The following is an 8438-nucleotide window of genomic DNA, read 5'->3' as shown; positions in this document are numbered from 1 at the left end:
TTAAATGACACATTAGACCATCTCGACTTAATTGATATTTATAGGACATTCCATCCAAAAACGACAGAATACACTTTCTTCTCAAGTGCACACGGAACATTCTCCAGGATAGATCACATCTTGGGTCACAAATCAAGCCTGGTAAATTCCAGAAAATTGAAATCATATCAAGCTTCTTCTCTGACAACAATGCCATGAGACTAGATATCAATTACATGAAAAAAAAAACTGTAAAAAATACAAACACATGGAGGCTAAACAGTATGCTATTAAACAGCCAAGAAATTACTGAAAAAATCAAAGAGGAAATCAAAAAATACCTAGAAACAAATGACAATGAAAACACAATGACCCCAAACCTATGGGATGCAGCAAAAGCAGTTCTAAGAGGGAAGTTTATAGCAATACAGTCCTACCTCAAGAAACAAGAAAAATATCAAACAACCTAACCTTACACCTAAAACAATTAGAGAAAGAAGAAGAACAACAACAAAAAAACCCAAAGTGAGCAGAAGGAAACAAATCATAAAGATCAGATCATAAAAATGAAAAAGAAATGAAGCAATAGCAAAGATCAATAAAACTAAAAGCTTGCTCTTTGAGAAGATAAACAAAATTGATAAAACATTAGCCAGACTCATCAGGAAAAAAAGGGAGAAGATGCAAATCAACAGAATTAGAAATGAAAAAGAAGTAACAATCAACACTGCAGAAATACAAAAGATCATGAGAGACTACTACAAACAACTATATGCCAATAAATTGGATAACCTGGAAGAAATGGATAAATTCTTAGAAAAGTACAATCTTCAAAGACTGAACCAGAAAGAAATAGAAAATATGAACAGACCAAACACAAGCACTGAAATTGAGACTGATTAGAAATCTCCCAACAAACAAAAGCCCAGGACCAGAGGGATTCACAGGTGAATTCTATCAAACATTTCAGAAGAGCTAACACCTATCCTTCTCAAACTCTTCCAAAAAATAGCAGAAGGAGGTACATTCCCAAACTCATTCTACAAGGCCACCATCACTCTGATACCAAAACCAGGCAAAGGTGTCACAAAAAAAGAAAATTACAGGCTAATATCACTGATGAATTTAGATGCAAAAAAAAAAAATCCTCAACAAAATACTAGCTAACAGAATCCAACAGCACATTGAAAGCATCATACACTATGATCAAGTGGGGTTTATCCCTGGAATGCAAGGATTCTTCAATATACACAAATCAATCAATGTGATATGTCATATTAACAAATTGAAGGATAAAAACCATATGATAATCTCAATAGATGCAGAAAAAGCCTTTGACAAAATTCAACATCCATTTATGATAAAAACTCTCCAGAAAGTGGGCATAGAAGGAAACTACCTCAACATAATAAAAGACATATATGACAAACCAATAACCAACATCACTCTAAATGGTGAAAAACTGAAAGCATTCCCTCTAAGGACAGGAATAAGACAAGGGTGCCCACTCTCATCATTATTATTCAACATAATTTTGGAAGTTTTAGCCACAGCAATCAAAGGCAAAAATGAAATAAAAGGAATCAAAATTGGAAAAGAAGTTAAATTGTCACTCTTTGCAGATGACATGATAACCCTAAAGATTCTACCAGAAAACTGCTAGCACTAATCAATGAATTTAGGAAAGTAGCAGGATAGAAAATTAATGCACAGAAATCTCTTGCATTCCTATACACTAAAAATGAAAGAGCAGAAAGAGAAACTAAGGAAACACTACCATTTACTATGAAACAACAAGAATAAAATACCTAGGAATAAACCTGCCTAAGGAGACAAAAGACCTGTACACAGAAAACTATAAGACACTGATGAAAGAAATCAAAGATGATACAAACAGATGGAGGGACATACAATGTTCTTGGACTGGAAGAATCAATATTGAGATGGATGTCAACTAAACATGGGCTCTAGAGCACAGGCTCAGTAGTTGTGGTGCACGGGCTTAGTTGCTCCGTGGCATGTAGAATCTTCCCAGAGCAGGGCTCAAACCCATGTCTCCTGCATTGGCAGGCAGATTCTTAACCACTGTGCCACCTAGGAAGTCCCCCTTAGTTTTTTAAAAGTTCTTTATTGGAGTATAATTGCTTTACACTGTTGTGCCAGTTTTTGCTGTACAACAAAGTGAATCAGCTGTATTATACATATATCCCCATATCCTCTCCCTCCCGTGACTCTCCCACCCTCCCTATCCCAGCCCTCTAAGTCATCAACCATCATCAAATTGATCTCCCTCTGTTATGCAGCAGCTTCCCACTAGCTATTTTACATTTGGTAGTGTATATATGTCAATGCTACTCTCTCACTTATTCCCAGCTTCTCCTTTGTCCCCCACCCTGTGTCCTCAAGTCTGTTCTCTACATCTACATCTTTATTCTTGCCCTGTTACTGGTTTCATCATACCACTCTGCCCTTATTTTAGGGGAACTTTGGGTTTTGTTTGTTTGTTCATTTGTTTGTCTTTTGATGTTGAGTTGAATGAGCTCTGTGTATATTATGGAATTAACCCCTTATCAGATATATCATTTACAAATATCATCTCCTGTTCAATAGGTGACTTTTTCATTTTGTTGATAGTTTCTTTCATTGCACACAAGCTTTTTAGTTTGATATTGTAACTTTTTTTGTTGCTGTTTTTGTTTCCTTTGCCTGAGGAGACATATCCAAAAATTATTGCTAAGACTTATTGCAAAGAGTGTACTATCTATGTTTTTTTTTCTAGAAGTTTTATGGTATCACATCTTACATTGTCTTTAATCTATTTTGAGTTTATTTTTGTATGTGGTGTTAGAAAGTAGTCCAATTTTTTTTTGCATGTAGCTGTCCAGTTTTCCCAACACCATTATTGAAGAGGCTGTCTCTTCACCATTGTCTATTCTTGCCCTCTTTGTCATAGATTCATTGCCTATATAAGTGTCGGTTCCTTTCTTGTCTCTCTATTCAGTTCTGATCTATGTGTCTGTTTTTGTGCCAGTACCACACTGTTTTGGTTATTGTAGCTTTCTAATATAGTTTGAAATTAGGAAATGTGATACCCCCTTTTTTTTCTTCTTTCTTAAGATAATCTTGGCTATGTGGGGTCTTTTGTGTTTCCATTCAAATTTTAGAATTATTTGGTCTAGTTCTGAAAAAAATGCCATTGGTATTTTAATGGGATTGTCTTGAATCTGATTATTGATTTAGGTAGTATGGTCATTAGCAATAGTAATTCTTCCAATCCACCAGCATGGTGTAGCTTTCCATTGTTTGTGTCATCTTCAATTTCTTTCATCAGTGTCTTAGTTTTCTGAGTACAGGTCTTTAACCTCCTTAGTTATTTTGTTTGCAGCTATTTTGTTCTGTTTGATTCAATTGCAAATGGGATTACTTTCTTAATTTCTTTTTCTGATGGTTCATTGTTAGTATATAGAAATGTATCAGGTTTCTGTATATTAATTTTGCATCCTACAACTTTACTGAATTCATTGATGAGTTCTAATAACTTTCTGGTGGTGTCTTTAAGATTCCCTTTGTATAATGTATGTCATCTGCAAACAGTGACTTTTACTTCCTCCTTTGCAGTTGGGATTCCTTTTATTTATTTTTATTGTCCTATTGTTCTGGCCAGGATTTCTAATACTGTGTTGAATAAAAATGGCAAGATTGGGCATTCTTGTCTTGTTCCTAATCTTAGAGGAAATCTTTTCATCTTTTCACCATTGAGTATGATGTTAGCTGTAGACTTGTCATATATAGCTTTAATTATGTTGAGGTATGTTCCCCTTATACCCAGTTTTTGGAGAGTTTTTATTATACATAGATATTTAATTTTGTCAAGTGCTTTTTCTGAATCTATTAAGATGATCGTACAATTTTTATTCTTCAATTTATTAATGTGGTGTATCACATTGATTGATTTGTGGATATTGAACTGTTCTTGCATCCCTGGGATAAATCCCACTTGACCATGGTACATGATCCTTTTAATGTTTTGTTGAATTCAGTTTGCTAATATTTTGTTGGCAATTTTTGCATCTATGTTCATCAGTGATATTGGCCTGTAATTTTCTTTTTTGTGTGTATGATATCTTCATCTTGCTTTGGTATCAGAATAATGCTGGCCTCGTAGAATGAGTTTGGAAGTGTTGCTTGCTCTGAAATTTTTTTAGAATAGCTTGAGAAGGATAGTTAGCTCTTCTGTGAATGTTAGAATTCACCTGTGACACCATCTGGTCCTGGACTTTTGTTCATTGGGAGTTTTTAAAATTACTGATTCAATTTCATTACTGCTGTTGGTTTGTTCATAGTTTTCTATTTCTTTCTGGTTCAGTCTTGGGAGATTGGACCATTTCCAGGAATTTGTCCATTTCTTCTAGGTTGTCCATTTTATTTGCATATTTGTAGTAATCTCTTATAATCCTGTGTATTTCTGTGGCATCATTTGTAACTTCCCCTTTTTCACTTCTGATTTTATTGATTTGGGTCTTCTCTCTCTCTTTTATTAATGTCTGGCTAAAGGTTTATCAATTTTGCTTATCTTTTCAAAGAGTCAGCTCTTACTTTCTTAATCTCATTTCTTAATTTCTTCTTTTCTATTATTTTTAGTCTCTCTTTCATTTATTCTGCTTTGATATTTATGATTTCTTCCCTCCTACTAACTTTGGGTTTATTTGTTCTTCTTTCCCTAGTTTCTTTAGGTGTAAGATCGGGTTATTTATTTGATTCTTGTTTCCTGAGGTAGGCGTGTGTTGCTATAAATTTACCTCTTAGAACTTACTTTCTTACATCTCATAGATTTTTTATTGTTGTGTTTTCATTTTCATTTCTCTCTAAGTATTTTAAAATTTCCTCTTTGATTTCATCAGTGATTCACTGGTTGTTTAGTAGCATATTGTTTAGCTCCTGCATATTTGTGCTTTTTTTTTTTTTTTTTTTGCAGTTTTTTTCCTTGTAGTTGATTTTTAGTCATAGAATTTTGGTAAGAAAAGATGCTTGATATGATTTCAATTTTCTTAAATTTGCTGAGACTTGTTTTGTATCCTAGCATGTGGTCTATCCTGGAGAATGTTCCATGTGCACTTGAAAACAATGTGTATCCTTCTGCTTTTGAATGGAATGTTCTTTATAGATCTATTAAGTCCACCTGGTCTAATTTGTCATTTAAGGCCAGTATTTCCTTATTAACTTTCTGTCTGGATAATCTGCTCATTTATATAAGTGGGATGTTAAAGTCTCCTACTATTTTGTGTTGCTGTCAGTTCCTTCCTTTATGTCTGTTAATATTTCCTTTATGTATTTAGGTGTTCCCTTGTTGGGTGCATCTTTATTTACAACTGTTATATTTTCTTTGGATTAATCCCTTGATCATTATATAATTTTTTTCTGTGTTTATTATTACAGTCCTTGTTTGAAAGTATTTTGTCTGATATAAGTATTGCAACCCCAACTTTCTTTTGATTTTAATTTCATGGAATACCTTTTTCCATCTTCTTAGTTTCAGTCTGTATGTGTCTCCTCACTTACAGATCTGAAGTGAGTATTTTGTAAGGAGCATATATATGTGTCTTGTCTTTGTACATATTCAGCCACTGTAAGTCTTTTTTCCCCCCTTTTTTATTGCTTAGAGAAATCCCTTTAACATTTCTTATAAAGCTAGTTTTGTGGTGCTGAACTCTTTTAGCTTTTGCTTCTCTGTAAAACTTTTGACCTCTCTTTCACATCTGAAGGAAAGACTTGCTGGGTAGAAATTTCTTGATTGTAGATTTTTCCCTTTCATCATTTCCTTGTATTGTATCATTCCCTTCTGGTCTACAGATTTTCTGCTGAAAAGTCAGTTGATGGCCTTCTGGGAGTTTTGTTGTATATAAGCTGTAGCTTTTCTCTTGCTGCTTTTAATAACTATTTTCTCTTTCTCTTAAAGATTTTTTTGCCATTTTAAGTACAGTGTGTCTTGGTGTGGTCCTCTTTGGGTTGATCCCATTGAGATTCTCTGTGCTTCCTACACCTGGATGTCTGTTTCCTTTCTCAAGTTAGGGAAGTTTTCGGCTATTATCACTTCAAATATGTTCTCTTCCCTTTTCTCTCTCTCTTATCCTTCTGAGACCCCTATAATGCAAACATTAGAACAATTGATGTTGCTAGTCAAAGGCACAAATTTACAGTTATAAGATAAATAAGTACTAAGGATGTAATATGTACATAATAAATTTAATTAACACTGCTGTATATTATGTATGAAAGTTGTTAAGAGTAAATCCTGAGTTTTAATTATGAAGAAAATTTTTTTCTATTTATTTAATGTTGTGTCTGTATGAAATGATGGATGTTTACTAAACCTACCATAGTAATCTTTTCATTATGTATATAAATCAAATCATTACATTTAAGTACACCTTAAACATATATTGCTGTATGTCAACTCTATCTCAATAAAACTGGATTAAAGAAACCTGATGTGTAGCTTATGTCAGTGGATCCACACATACTCAAATCAGATCTTTCATAGTATGCCAACATTTTTGTGAATAAATATGTAATTATCTACTACACATGTTTATGATGCTATCACTAAATTTTTTTCTGTATTATTATGATTATGATTATTATTATTATTGGTTAGCTACCAAGACTGGACATATGCTATCAAAAAGATACTACTATGCTTCTTATCATGTATTTTAATGCATATAGTAAAAAAAGAATCATAAAAGCAAAAAAATATATATCATTCCATTTTCTTCTGGCCCACATAGTTTCTGATGAGAAGTGCATGAATGTTATTATATTTCTTTCTCTGTATGTAATATGTATTTTCCTCTGTCTGCTTTTAAGATTTTCTCCTTATTCCTCTCTCTCAGAAGTTTAATCACCTTGTGCTTTGGTGTGGGTTTTTATGTATTTATTCTTCTTGGGCTTTTGTGAGCCTCTTGGATCTATGGGTTTTTCATTTTCATTAACCATAGAAACATTTTGGCTAGTATTTCTTCAAATAGCTTTTCTGTCTTTCTCATTTGCTTCTCTATTTTTAAGACTTAAATTATACAAATTTTAGACTGCTTGGTTTTTTTTTTTTTTTTTTTTATTGACTACTTGCTCTGTTCGTTTTCTGTTTTGCCTTCCATGCTTCATTTTGGTTGTTTTTTCTGTAGTATCTAATCTGCTGTTAATCTGATCCAGTGAAATTTACATTTCAGGTATTGTATTTTTGTCTGTATAAGTTCTAGACAGGTCTTCTTATGCTTTCCATTTCCTCATCATGTTCATGTTTTCCTCCACATTCTTTCACATATGGAATAATTTATTTATAAGAGCTGTCCTGGTATTCTTTTTTGCTAGTTATGTCAATTCTATAATTTCTGGGTCCATTTCTAATGATTACATTTTCTCTTGGTTATAGGTTATATTTTCCTGCTTCTCTATATGCTTGGCAATTTTTTAAAATTTTATTTATTTTGGCTGCTCCAGGTCTTAGTTGTGGCATGCAGGACCTTTAATTGCAGGATTGCTGTTTGCAGGATCTTTAGTTGGGTCAGGTGGGATCTTTTTAGTTGTGGCATGCAGGTGGCATGAGACCTTCTTAGTTGTGGCATGCTAACTCTTAGTTGCAGCATGCATGTGGGATCTAGTTCCCTGACCAGGGATCAAATCTGGGTCCCCTGCATTTGGAGTGCAGAGTCTTAACCACTGGACCACCAGGGAAGTCCCTGTGCTTGGCAATTTTGGGTTGGATGCTAAACCTCATGAATTTTGTGCTGTTCACTGCTGAATTTCTTAGAAAGTGTTGGACTTTCCTCTGTCACTTAGTTACTTGGAGTTAACTCAAACCTTCTAAGGTTTACTTTTATGTCTTTTGAAGGTGGGTTCAAAGGTGATACCATTCTGAGTACTCTTTCTGATGCCCCATGTATTGTGAGGTCACTCCACTCTTGCTGGTGATTTTATGAATTATTCTTAACATAATGTGAGCTCCAAAATTGTTTGGCCTGCTTATTTCCTTGTAGAATTTCAGGTCATGCATATGTGGATCAGTATTCAGACAAAAATTTGAGAATCCCCCTCTATGTATTTCTGATGTTCTTTCTGTGCAGTTACCCTCTTTCCACAGTTGTTTCATGTAAATTCAAGCTACCTTGGTCTCCCTGAACTCCTGTCTCACTCTCCTCATCTCTGAGAGAATGTATGCTCTGTTTGGATTTCCCTCCTCTGCTTTGTGGCCTGAAAACTACCTCCAGGCAATGATTTAGGACAGTCATAGGCTTTGATCCATTTGTTTCTCTTTTCTCAAGGATCACTGCCCCACTGCTGCTTGTTGTCCAATGCCTGAAAACCATTGTTTCATATACTTGGCCCAACTTTCTAGTTGTTTTAGATTGGAGGTTAAATCCAGACCCAGTTATTACATCCTGGTTGAAAGTGGAAGTTTT

At 34.2% G+C, this 8438-nt stretch overlaps 1 non-coding gene across 1 annotated transcript; it reads right to left on the bottom strand.

The window, feature by feature from the left end:
• Positions 1–7640: 7640 nt before the first annotated feature.
• Positions 7641–7713, bottom strand: TRNAW-CCA (transfer RNA tryptophan (anticodon CCA)). Its single transcript has one exon. It is a non-coding gene; the product is annotated as a tRNA-Trp (tRNA).
• Positions 7714–8438: the final 725 nt, after the last annotated feature.

The sequence above is a fragment of the Hippopotamus amphibius genome, chromosome 9 (assembly GCF_030028045.1).
Source record: "Hippopotamus amphibius kiboko isolate mHipAmp2 chromosome 9, mHipAmp2.hap2, whole genome shotgun sequence".
Lineage (NCBI taxonomy): Eukaryota > Metazoa > Chordata > Mammalia > Artiodactyla > Hippopotamidae > Hippopotamus > Hippopotamus amphibius.
Note: the sequence above shows the minus strand (reverse complement) of the source record. Positions and strands in the feature narration are given on the sequence as shown.